Source organism: Diadema antillarum, unplaced genomic scaffold (assembly GCF_040938485.1).
Source record: "Diadema antillarum isolate AM-2024a unplaced genomic scaffold, OU_Dant_1.0 seq00000720_RagTag, whole genome shotgun sequence".
Classification (NCBI taxonomy): domain Eukaryota; kingdom Metazoa; phylum Echinodermata; class Echinoidea; order Diadematoida; family Diadematidae; genus Diadema; species Diadema antillarum.
In genome coordinates, this window is record NW_027271624.1 from 1,746,736 (window position 1) to 1,760,966 (window position 14,231).

The window sequence follows — 14,231 nt, forward strand, 5'->3', positions numbered from 1 at the left end:
TTAATGCTGAAACACAGTACATTCATGACGAGAAAATTGGAAACTTATCGGAGGTTTTTTAGACATTTCTATTGCTTATTATTTGCATTTTATGTTTCCTAGGTATATCTATAGTTTAAAAAAAAAATCTATTCCTTAACATGTTGTTGCGATATAGGAACAGAAATGATGTGAACAGAATTATTATATATGGCTAATAGTCTTGCTGATTTGTAATACCTTCAAAAGTTAGGCCATAATTTTCACATTTTTTTTTCTCGAAGATTTTTTTTTCTACAAAAATTGATGCATTTTCCATGGCAAACCATTTCAAAATATTAACCATTATTTCGGATATTTAAGGTTTTTAAAAGGTTGCAATGTGATCAGAAATTCAGGAAGCTGGACTAAACTTTTGTGTTTTTTACTTATTTGTTTTTTGTTTAGTGTATCCTTTCCTTCCTTATCTAATGAGTAACGTTAATTTTTTCTTTAAAAAAGCAGGTTTCCCATGTTAAATTCTACAGCAACGAGAACGAAGTGGGATGACTATAGTGAAAAAAAAAGAACTGACAGTAATTTGTTATAAATATGTTACTCAATCTTGTCATTTTTTATGTTTTTTCATAATAAATTGTTATTACCATGACAACTGTCATTGCTATGAGGTAACCATGAAATTGAAAAAATCGTGATGTTTTTACTAAATTAAAGAGGACATGTTTTATCTTGACACATTTTGGTGTTAAACAAACATGTTTTTCATAATGTTTAAAGAAGAAACATATGTTTCTTTTAAAGAAAAATAATTTGTTTGCCATGGGCAACGGCTGAAGACATCATTTAAAAAAATTACCACGCACAGGTGCATTCCTGTTCACCATCCCCAAAAGAGATGAAAAAGCACAAAAATATTTAAACTTTTCTGAAAATTGATCACTTGTTTTATTCTATTCTTTCTTTCCTTTTTTAATGAAACAGTTCTTCTTCCTATGAAAGAAAAGTTTTTCCTCATGTTTTTGCTATAGCAACAATAATAATGCGAGATTAGCATAGTAAAAAAAAAAAGTTGACAATCAGGTAGACCTTAACCGGTAATGAAAATAAACTTTTTTCAATCAATCTTTTCATGATTTCATGCTTTTTGAAGAATCATTATTTTCTTTAGAAAAATAGCTGTTACCATGGTGACCGTCATCACTATGAGGTAGCTGTGATATTCAGAAATTGTGATATTCAATTTAATCAGAGAAAATATATTCATATTGACATCTTACAGTAAGTTTTTTATAATGTTTTAATGAGGAATACATGCTCTTTTAAAGAAAAATAATTTGTTTGCCATGGCAACGGCTAAAGATGTCAATTAGAAATATGGCAAACAGGTGGATTCGTGTACGGCACTCCCAAAATAAGGGAAAGAAACACACAAAAAAAATCTAACTCTTACAGAAATGTATTATCTACGGATTTACTTCATTCTTACTTCCCTGTTAATTGAAAATACCTATTTTTTTTCTTTAAAAGGCAGTTTTTTGTCATGTTGTTGCTATAGCAACGAAAATGAAGTGAAATGAACATAATGGGAAAGAGGTGATAGTCATGATAGTAGTTAGTAATCAATATTCCACCCGATCTTGTCACATTTTCTTGCTTTTTCATGAAAGTATCACTACTTTCTTTAAAAATGGTTGTTTACCATGGCAACCATCTTTGCTATGAGGTAAACCATGGCGTTATAAGAATTGTGATTTTTAATTTCATTAAAGAGATGTTTAGATTTACTTATTTTGGTGTTTGCTGCATGTTTTTATGATGTTTTTAATAAAGAATAACACATTCTCTTAAAGGTAATAATAAAAAAAATTATAAGATAATTATAATAAAAAAGGATTGATAATTTATTTATCTAGTTTTTTCTTTTAATGGGATACTTCTCCTTTCTGGGGAAAAAAAAAGTTGTTTGCCCGTAGCAAACGATAATAATGTGGCATGAATGTAGTGAAAAAAAGCTGATAATTATCATAGCAATTTGTAATGAATATGCTACTCAAACTTTCCATCTTTTCATGCTTTTTTGATAAAAAAAAATCATTTTCTTTTAAAAAAATAGCTGTTACCATGGCAACCGTTATTGCTATGAGGTTGCTGTGACAGTCGGAAATTGTGAGTTTTAATTTGATTGAAGCGTGATACGTTTATATTGACTTATTGTGGTGTTTTTAGCATGTGTTTTGTGATGTTTAATGAAGAAATACATGCTATTTCAAAGAAAAATAATTTTGTTGCCATGGCAACGGCTAAAGATGTCATTTAGAAATATGGCAATAGGTCGATCCGTGTTTGGCACCGACAAAATAAAGGAAATAGCTCAAAAAAATCTCACTATACAGAAATTTATCATCTATGGACGTATTCTTGCTTTTCTTTTCAATTGCAATGCTTATTTTTCTTTAAAAGGCAGCTTTTGTCATGCTGTTTGCCTATAGCAACGAAAATGATGTGAAATTAAACATACTGGTAGTGGGAAAAATAAGCTGATAATCTAGATGGTAATTTATGATAAATATTCCACTCAATCTTGTCATGTTTTTCTTGCTTTTTTTCATGAAAAAAATATGATTTTTCTTTATAAATAGTTGTTTGCCATGGTAACCGTCACTGCTATTAGGTAACCATGACATTATGAAAAATCGTATTCTTTCTCAAGTCTAATTAAAAAAGGATTTATAATGACACATTTTGGTGTTTTACATCATGTTTTTTATGATTTTTAATGAAGAATACATGTTCTTTTAAGGAAAATAATGCGTTACCATGGCAAACGGGTGAAGACGTCGGTTAGAAAAAAAAAAAAAAAATAGGGGAAATAGCACATAAAATGAAAATCTACAGAAAATTGTAAGAACACCTCAATATTGTGACAACTCGCCGTCTACTACGCACAGCTTGTGGGCCTATTATATTACTTTGATGTCGAGCTCATGGACCTTGTTCATCTAGTGTTTAGGTCACAGACTGACTCGTAGGCTGCGTAACTCATGGGCTGTACGACTCTTGAGTTGTTTGACTTGTGACGTACACCTGATGAGGTGGGACTGTTGTTTTCTGGTTAGCATCTTTCACCCTTTCATCCAGTTCAAGGGACTTTGCCATATGCCTGTTCACATACTATTAAGCATCAACCCAAAATATGGTACTCCTCTCCCCACTTTCCGTGTTTAAGCGTACAAATTTTGTCCAGTGCAAATTTGATAACGTTGCACATAATTTCATGCAAGCTAGGCTGCATAACTAACCCAAACATAAATATTATACAGTATGTCCCAAAAAAAAAAATACAATCAGATTTTCGCATTAATAACACCCAATATGATTGAATTGTCTAAATGTTACTCCAGGGTCTTAAAATATAAAATTTTAGCTCTATTTTTGCAGTAAACCCCATTCGATTTGGTTAAGCGGTCACAGAGAAATATGAGTTTGATTCTTCCAAGTTTAGCACTTCGATGACCTTGTGTGTGAATACAACAGACAGAACTTGGAGGGAAGAGATTTCCGACACCCTCTCTCTATGACCACTGAAGCAAATCGAATGGGGTTTCCTGTAAGATGTGGGCAATGAGTGACAGTTTCATACCCTGAATTTGCATTTAGATTGATTCGATATATTTAAAGATAGCATTGCGGAGGGTCCCGTTGTAATTTTTTTTTTTTTTTTTTTTGGGGGGGGGGGGACATACGGTATTTGAGGTCACTGTCATCACTGAAGACACGTAAGCTTCACTTCTGAAGTAATTGACCGCTCACATTCCTGAGACTTTTACTATGAACCAATGCTCTGTGGAATATGCATACATGCTTTGATTATAACGTCAAGGAGTGATTTGTAAATGATTAAACTTTTAGGATTAAACCAATAAACCAATAATTAAATCAATAATTGTAATCCTACACAAATTTTGATATTATTCTAAAAGTCTGACCTCACGTTGTCCTTAGATGTCAAAGTTGGATATACACAGGGTAATGACCAATGTTCTGTGGAATGAGAAGACACTCCTATTGTAGCATAAATGCTAATAGCATAATGCGTGATTGCACACCAGGTATACAATTAACCACTAAATATACGTCAAATATCAATATTTTGATATTTTGAGGTCATTGACCTGTCACAGTCCTCGGAGGTCAAAGGCAGAGACATGTAAATAATTTCCCTTGATCTGAGGAATAGGAAAGCGATTCAGTTGTAACACAAATGAATTTTTAAGACATCGTTATCATGTTTATCATCAACCAATTGCACCAAATATCAAAATTCTGATAATTTGAGGTCATTGACCTCTGGAGGTCATCAGAGGTCAAAGGTAGAAACCTGTCAAGGATTGATGGAACATTGAGGCGATTCCACTGTAAAAAAATAAAACAAAACACACAAACAAACATGGTTTTAGTACATCATTGCCGTGTTTATCATTAATCAATGACAAAATATCAATATTCTGATATTTTGAGGTCATTGACCTCTGTAGGTCATCAGAGGTCAAAGGTAGAAACCTGTCAGGGTTCTATGGAACATGAAGACAATTCCACTGTAACAAAAAATGAGTTTTTAGTACATCATTACCATTTTAACATTCATCAATGACGCAAAATATCTATTTTTATCAAATTTTGAGGTCATTGACCTTTGGAGGTCATCAGAGGTCAATTCAGACTTACCTCCCGATCTTAGAATGAATCTTATAACATGTACTAACACTGGTGAAAGTTTCATGCTTAATAGTCAAATTTTGCACAATTTTTCGGCTTATCTTCTCTACTATTTCTGACATTGTGTAAATGTACACGCATGACGTTGGACCAACATTGGACGAACGTAGCATTCAAACTGGAAAAGTATATAAAATTTAGTTCATGTAATGTTGGTCTAACATTGCACCAATATTGGACCAATGTCAGACTTTCACTGTTGGGCCAATGTTGGTCCGATTGTCAAAATGACGTCGATACGACGTCATATTTCTAACATTGTGCCAACATACAAACATTCAATATGGATTAACATTGGACAAACGCAGTATTCAAAGTGAAAATTTGGTTGATATGATGTATTTAACGTTGTGCCAACGTCAGTCCGACGTCAGATTTTCACTGTTGGACCAGTGGTGGCCCGACGACCAAAATAACGTTGAGCCAACGTCATATTCTGACGTTGTGTCAACATACACTAATGAAATTGGATCAACATATTGGACAAATGCAGTACCCAAAGTGGAAATATGGTTGATATGATGTTGATTTGACATTGTGCCAACGTCAGTCCAACGTCAGATTTTCACTGTTGGACCAGTGGTGGCCCGACGACCAAATTGACGTTGAGCCAACGTCATTCTATAATGCTGTGCCAACGAGCACGCCTGACGTTTGACCAACATTGGGCCAACACCGCATTCAAATTGGTAACATGGTTGGTATAATATCGGTCTTACATTGAACCAACGTCAGTCCAATGTCAGGCTTTCACTGTAGGGCCAATGTTGGCCCGATGGCCAAAATGACATCGGAGCGACGTCATATTTCTACGTAGTGCCAACATACACATATTCAAGTTGAATAAACATTGGGCCAACGCAACATTCAGAGTGGTATCATGGCTGGTATGATGTTGATTTGATATTGTGCCAACGTCAGTCCAACGTCAGACTGTAACTGTTAGACCAGTGTTGGCCCGACGACCAAAATGACGTTGAGTCAACGTCATATTCTGATTTTGTGCTAACATACATGCATGACGTTTTACGAACATTGGGCCAACGCAGCATTCAAAGTGGTATCATGGTTGGTATAATGTCGGTCTGACATTGAACCAACGTCGGTCCAATGACAAGCTTTCACTGTTGGGCCAATGTTGGCCCGATGGCCAAAATGACGTCGGAGCAACGCCATATTTCCAACGTTGTGCCAACATACATACTTTCAAGTTGGATTAACACTAGGCAAATCCAGTATTCAAAGTGAATATGATGTTGATTTGATATTGTGCCAACGTCATTCCAATATCAGACTTTCACTGTTGGGCAGTGGTGGCCCGACGACCAGAATGACGTAGAGTCAAAGTCATATTCTGACGTTGTGTCAACATACACCCATGACGTTTTACCAACATAAGATCAACGCAACAATCAAAGTGGTAACATGGTTGGTATTATGTCGGTCTGACATTGAACCAACGTTGTTCCAACGTCAGGCTTTCACTGTTGGGCCAATGTTGGCCCGATGGCCAAAATGACGTCGGAGCGACCTCATATTTCGAACGTTGTGCCAACATACACATTTTCAAATTGGATTAACATTGGACAAATGCAGTATTCAGAGTGGATTATGATTCATGTAATGTTGATTTGACATTGTGCCAACGTCCGACTTTCACTGTTTGAAACTGTTTGACCAATGTTGGCCCGTCGACCAAAATGACGTTGAGGCAATGTCATATTCTGACGTTGTGCCAATATTCACGAATGACATTTTACTTACATTGGGCCAACGCAGCATTCAAAGTGGTAACATGGTTGGTATAGTGTCGGTCTGACATTGAACCAAAGTCGGTCCAACGTCAGGCTTTCATTGTGGAGCCAATATTGGCCCGGTGGCCAAAATGACGTCAGCGCGACCTCAAATTTCTTGTGCCACCACACACACTTATAAGTCGGATAAACATTGGACAAATGCTGCCCTTTTAGTGGATATATGGTTAGTTTGATATTTTACCAACGTCACTCCAACGTCAGACTTTCACTGTTGGACCAGTGGTGGTCTGACGGCTAAAATGACGTTGAGCCAACGTCATATTCTGATGTTGTGCCAACATACACGCATGACGTTTGACCAAAAGGATTTCACTGTTGGGCAAATGTTGACCCGATGCCTTAGATCAATTACAAAAGTAAGACGATGAGCCAATGTGGTTCCAACGTAAGCATACCAACTGCGATCATGCCGACCATCGCCAATGTTGGCCCAACGTAGAAATAGCCAACCAATATCCATTCGGCATGAATGACAACAGTGAGACGGGTGGTCCAACGTTGTGCCGACGTTATCTCACCAGCTGTGCGAAAACAAAAATTGCCAACGTTGGCCCAACGTAGGTTTGCCAAATAATTTCTACCTTCCCTCGGGAACGAAGGTAAAACAATGGCCCAACCTTGTACCAACATAAGCTTGCCGACAGCGACCGTGCCGACCAATGCCAACGTTGCCTCAACTTAGGATTGCCAACCAATATCCATCTTGCATCACTGACAAGGTGAGACGGTGGCCCAAAGTTGCGCCAACGTTAGCGCCACCACCCCCAATCCAGGCGATGGTCCTGGCCTTGGCCTTTTTTTTTGGCCACAGCCTCTCCTTTACAAAGTTCCTGTTCCAATTATTTTTTTCCTTTTGCCATGAAGGGGGAGGCTGCATTTTCCTGTCAGTCGCATTGCCGACTAGATTGTAAACACGTGTAAACATAGGAAATGATTATATCGTTATCTTTGCCAAGGTTTCACTTCCGTTTGGTATTCGATCCTACCTTGACGATTAGATGTTGCTGCACGGTGATGTGTTTGAGAATTAAATGGACTTTAACGGTGCACTACACAGGTCATGACCCTTGACCACTGCTCATCACGTGAAGATTTGAAAACCTCTGAGACCTAAACTCAACAGAAAATACCATAAGGAAATCCGCACTGTTCCGTTTCCATATTGGCGGGAACTGCGGATGCAATTTGCCACGTATCTGTATGTGTGTGTGTGTGTGTGTGTGTGCGCGCGCGCGCGTATGTGTGCGTGAGGGAGATGTTAATCCTGACGGGAAGATAAAATGCGGACCGGATATAATGGCGAGCTTTTGGTTTTAAAAGACCACAAAGACGAAACGGTGAGCTTTGCCCAGGTGTGAAGGATTTGACCAGATTTAGCTCAAGAGGATGTTTAAGATAGAGGTATAAATTCAATAAGGCAAACACATGGAAAGTTTGTTCGTCACAAAGAATCATTCAAGGTCACTCGCATTACACAAAGTCACCAATTTTAGCGGTAAACATTAATGAGATCAATATTTCTTCAAAGGCATTATGTAACATTTGCAGATAAAACAAAAGTCCAGCTTCAGTGCTTCAAAGTAGTTTTAAACTGTGAGTTACGGATAGAAACAACCAATGTCAAAATGTTAATCAGTATAATCAATGTTAAGTATAATTAAATATTACAAATGTGAGCTATAATGATAATAAATCATTTATTGCGAAATGTTTATATGGTAGGATGTTTTGTGATATAACTGATCTACACATTTGCATCAAATGATGTGATAACTGGAACATTTTTTTTTTAAATCACTGCTCCGAAAGGTAGACAATACCCCTAAGACTGGCCAAGAAGAGACAAAGAAGGAAATAGAATGAAAAGTAAAGAAAAAACACTGAACGGCAGTTAAGGCCATTTCTGGTCTAGGCTCCGTTCAGACGGGAAAATCCTCGTTTTGGCTTTCAGGAAGGAATGACTAATCAAAATCAACAAAAGTTGCCATTTACGCCAGGGCTTGAAGCACCTAGTATGCACACAGACCCATACACACACAGAGGCACATATATGAATATATATATATGAACACACACACACACATCTATATATATGTATTTATATATTTGTGTCTGTGTGTGTCTGTCTGTGCCGGTGCGTGTGAGGAAGCTGCCTCATCGCTTGTTCGTTTATCTACACAAAGCCCCTGTCATCATAATTACGCTAACATTACCAGGTACGCCATTTGATTTTATAAACCTTGATGAAGTGGGTCAAAGTGGTTGATTTTAACAAATATAATAACTTTTCAAGGGTGTGACACATGTCTAGCTGGAAGTTGACCCATGGACCATACTTCAACGTATGTACATTTACAAATATGTAAGTATATACAAATACTCCAATATGTAAACATATGAATATTTGTATTTTTATAAATACAAAAGCATATGAATACAAAAACGAGTTAGGGCCTACTACATACGTAGCTGCTTTACTATACCTGCAAAGCCTCAATTATTGCACATTTTTACTGTAACTGTTTTTTTTTTTGTAACTATTTTTCTTAGCTCATGTCTAAGTCGTGTAATCTAAGAGCATCGATGCTTGAATAGAATTTGCCACGAATGGACACACGATGTGTTCTTAAAGAAAAATGAAATCTTACAGGAATTTCGTCGATCGTTTTAAATAGTTTTCGTATCCGTTCCATCCATGATCTGAAGAGAAAAACGAGTCGCAACCAAAGAGATTTTTAAGCCCTATCATTGTTGTAACGGTTTTGACGGCAAGATTTGCACATTGTGTTCAACTGTGTTAATAAAACTTTTGATAACGAACTCTCCTGTAGTAGCAAAATACTGTCCACCACACACAGGATGACATATAGTTGATTTGAGATCCACCATGTGCGCGTTGTAATTCAAGTAACTAAAAGCAGTAGATCTACATCTTCTGACCTTGCAAGATATAAGGTTCAACGCCTTTAATCGCATCTTCCGTGAATTGTTTCAAAGCTAGTGACACACACATACAAAAGTCCAAGGTACCTACATACGTACATCATACATACATACATACATACACACAAAAATATTAATAGAGATTTAGAGGGAGGGAGAGAGAGAGAGAGAGAGAGAGAGGGAGGGAGGGAGATAGGGATAAGAACAGGATATCAGCACAGTTATTTCCGCCAACCAAATCAACCCTGGATAACCTTTCACATCGAGATCCGGCCTTACACGAGAGGTATAAATACATGGATTAAAATAGAATGTATATATTTTTAAGGGATTTGGTGGTGTTATATCCTTTCGTACTACACCAATACACCATCCACTGCTAAGGAAATAGCGATTCTCTTGGTTGTATATAGGGCCTACATTATTGCCATTGAAGATTGTCGAGGTTTAGTGAATGGCATGTACGAATTAGTTCATTAGATATTGAACTTACTATACCGACACTAAGCAAACCCTGATTTTGATGAAGTGCGTTAATGATTGCTAAGAGAAAAAGTAATTTCAACCTTCCAAAGCTAAAATATTCCCAAACAGACTCCTTTCATTACATCATAATAGTATCTGATGTATTTTCAAGTTTCAATAGCGTCTTGGTAGAAATCTGTCATTCACTTTAATCATATTTTGATGACACGTAGTGAATGTGTGAACGCAGCATTCACAGGGCTCTCAGAAATAGATGTAGGCCTACTTAGGGTGAACGGAACGCCTTTTGATATGAATGATCTTAGCTATTCTATATGACATCACGCGACGTCAAAAACTATTAAAAAAATGAATTGACACTGCATCTTGCCAAGCGAGAGACCCTGGCCAATAGCTTTGCACTATTTTCAAAGGGGGATAAAATCATTGACAAGTTTCCAAACAGATGTGTCAAAGTAAACTTCGAAAAGGACTTTTCGAACTGACAGTAACAAATCATGGCAAACGTATCTTAACGGGTGATGTTTCTTAATCTGAAATAAAATGAAATAAATAAAAAAAAATAAATAAAAAAATCCGAAAATGAAATATGGTCCGTTATTTCGAAAGTTCATTATTTCGATGTAGACAAATTCCTTATACCTAGATTTGAGGCGTTATTTCGAAGGCTCATTGTTCCGAAGGTCCGTTAATCCAAAGTGAAAACAAGGTGTTTACTCACGAATCTTCAGATTAACGAACCTTATTTCGTTTTCGGAAAAACGAACCCTTGGAATAACGAACCTGCGTCACGAACAGTAACTATCTAAACGTTCCATTAGGGATCAAACACCTTTCTTTTAAACAGTAGATGAAGAATATATATATTACAAATATTTTCTGCCTAAATATCTTTGATTTAGAGTTATTCAGCGATTTATAATAATTAATACATTTTACATAACCTTGTCTTTTCCGTTTTATACGTGCAAACGCTTATATATAATTGAGCTAATTCTTTTTATTGCGAAGTTGTCTCCATTGATTAAATCAATTGTGTTTTTCTGGCATTTAGAGCTTACATCACTGTCCTGTGTGTAGCTTTTCGTTACTGTTTCCATTGTGTAGTCAATAGTGTCTCATTAATTGTACAAGTGGAGAAATAGGATAAACTGTTCACGAGTCTGAACTCCTTGTCTATTACACCACAGTGTTGCATATGACATGATTTCTCTATCTATACCATAATTAAAACGTCAGAAATCATTTGTCTTCCGACGAAATGGGGAACGTCGCAATTTCTCTTATAATTTCCTTGAGAATTTCTGGGCTCCCGTAGTCATTAGTGTCTTATTAATTGTACAAGTGGAGAAATAGGATAAACTGTTCACGAGTCTGAACTCCTTGTCTATTACACCACAGTGTTGCATATGACATGATTTCTCTATCTATACCATAATTAAAACGTCAGAAATCATTTGTCCTCCGATGATATGGGGAACGTCACAATTTCTCTTATGATTTCCTTGAGAATTTCTGGGCTCCCGAGTGTATATATTTTTCACTGGAATAAATAAACGAAACGAACGAATTATATATACGCATTAGGCGTCCCATGTACCCTCTCCATATATTGTCCTCATTGCCCTGTCTACACATCAGAAAAATTCGCAGCAATATTACCTTTATGAGTTTTAGGCCCAAATCAGCCATACATAATACTGCATGGGTATTATTCTCACTTCGCCGCTGTGGAATATTCTCACGCGATATCGGCAGAATTCTATTATATAGCTCGAATGATTACAATAACGTTTTTGACATGGACAATGGCTAGATTATAAAGAAATCAAACTTTGCTCACATAACTATTTAAAGGAGGGATAATTTTCTTTTTCTCACGACCCAAAGTGTGAATGATGTGTGTACGTTGGAAGATGGAGAAGGTAGCGCAGATCGACGCCTTGGCTGTCACTATCAAGATATTTATGACCAAATCGTCATAACAGTAAATCGTTTCACCCAGATGGTTCAGTCTTTCAATTTCTTTCTGTATAGCTTTATTACATACGTAATATGAACAGAGAATAAGGATGTGAGGCTGTTGTATGTCACATATTTCAATTTCAGACATGACAGACCTAGAACATCATTAGGGAAAATACAAGTCAGACCAAGATGATGGAGGTTGCAATATATTTAGCTCGAAGAACTCCATGGATATTTTGCCTCAGAAAATGCTATGTAAACAAGATGAAGCAAATATAAACTATTCGCACAAATTTAGCGAGATAAAGTAAACATCGACCAAGTTATGGTCTTTTTGAACCCCCATGTTAATCATTCACGTCCTCTCCTGTTTCCTTCTTGAGAGAATCGACTGCGCCAAATCACGTGACGTCATAATGACGTATAACGCGTCACTACAAGTATTAGATAAAACATGCAATTCCACTGATCTTTAAGTTTTCTCGGAATCAATGTTTTCATATCATTTACCCAGAAAACTTATCTATAACATGATATTCATCACGTCATCTCAAACAAGGGCGGACATAACCGTCGCTTCATCCGGGGCTTCATAAGGGACGCATGCTAAACACTGAGCACGTGTAATGCTTATGCAGTTATTGATTCGTCACCTAAGTTCACGTGACAAAACAACTGTTTTCTTTTCAAGAGATACTTATATGGCACACAATAATTCCACATTTGTACTTACCGGCACCAAATGAACACAAAACTAAATGACATAGTGTTTCCCAACAGATCAAATATCACTTGGATTTGGAAAAGATCTGCCTTTTTAAAAATGACGCTCTCCGTAACATTCATAAAAAGCAATGGTTATGCGTATATAAACATCATTAGGCCGAGGATACGGGTATAATCCATATCAAACTATTGAATAACCATACTGAGAGTTCCAGGACAATTATCCCAGACCTTTTTCCTGACCCTTACCCAAATTCCAACCATAACCCTTACCCTTAATACCATGATATCTACTCTAACCCGATTACTAACCGGTATTAAGTCGGGAGGTAATTGTCCTTAAACAATACTGAGATTGTCACACGACTACCAGGTGTCGTCTAATAAGACGCTTTAACGCCTATGGCAAATTTCAGTTGTTTCAGTTTCCATAGCAACTGATGCAAAAAATCAACTTCCGCGATATTATGTCGTCATATCAGAGTTTGCAATCATAATAACTGTCACAACACTATGAAAATCAGCAAATGAAGATGATAAATGCATATTCCCTCACTACCAAGGGTGCTTTCAATAAATTTGTAGCCATAATTTGTTTAAAAGGAACCCATTCCTATCACTGTTCTACATCTATAAAAAATGATAAGAATGTGCACTCCATATTTCACGTCTTATCCATCTTAACATATTTCGTCACTTTCATCAACTACTGTAACTATAATGCACAAATCATTCTATCCTACATGCTTAATCATTGTCAACAAGATTTTTCCTGCCCAGCGATGGTTGATGTTTTTGTTGCTATCATTATTTTCGCCTCTTAAATATTATTCGGGACAAACACTGCAAATGCTCTGAAGACCCTCACCTCAAGGACGACCGGCAGAATCAAGCAGCAGATTCGATCTCCCTATCAAGTTTCAAAGGTGGTGCTTTGATTATGACAACCAGGAATCTGCAGCAGTGAGTGTCAGATGGTGCGCAGTCAGACAAAATAAAGTCAAAATTGTGTTCATAATATCATCAATGGATGTATACACGGGCAAGTTGCCATAGCAGAGCACATTCTTTTGGAGCTAGTTGGGACAGGTACAGCGTTCTCTAGCCACAAGTCGGTACTGTGTGTACACCGAAGCAAAAGAAAGCAGTAACTTCGACCAGTCATGTGCACCACCGAACCAACACCGCGTAATTCCTATGCCAGAATCGCTCCAGAACCAGTGGCATAAGGGCGCCGCCGTTGCACTAACTTGTGCTCCGTCGAGTTCCGCGGCCTCAGTGTAGACTGATGCGTTTATAGTGATTGATTCTAACACCAACACGGGACTGCGCAATAAGTTGGGCGCAGGTCTTCCGGACACCACTATCGTTTCCTGCAAAAAAAAAAAAAAAAAAAGAGGAAAGAAATAAAAAAGAACCAGTCTACGTATTAGACGATTGAGAAAGTTTTTTTTTTCTTTTACGATCATTCTTTTATCTTAGAGCTCATCACTATACTGCAACATGTGACCCAATTTGAACTAGGAGAGAACACTT

General features: G+C 37.0%; 1 pseudogene; it reads right to left on the reverse strand.

The window, feature by feature from the left end:
- The window catches only part of LOC139738054 (scavenger receptor cysteine-rich domain-containing protein DMBT1-like), a 140,629-nt pseudogene extending 126,671 nt beyond the window's left edge, over positions 1-13,958 (reverse strand).
- Positions 13,959-14,231: the final 273 nt, after the last annotated feature.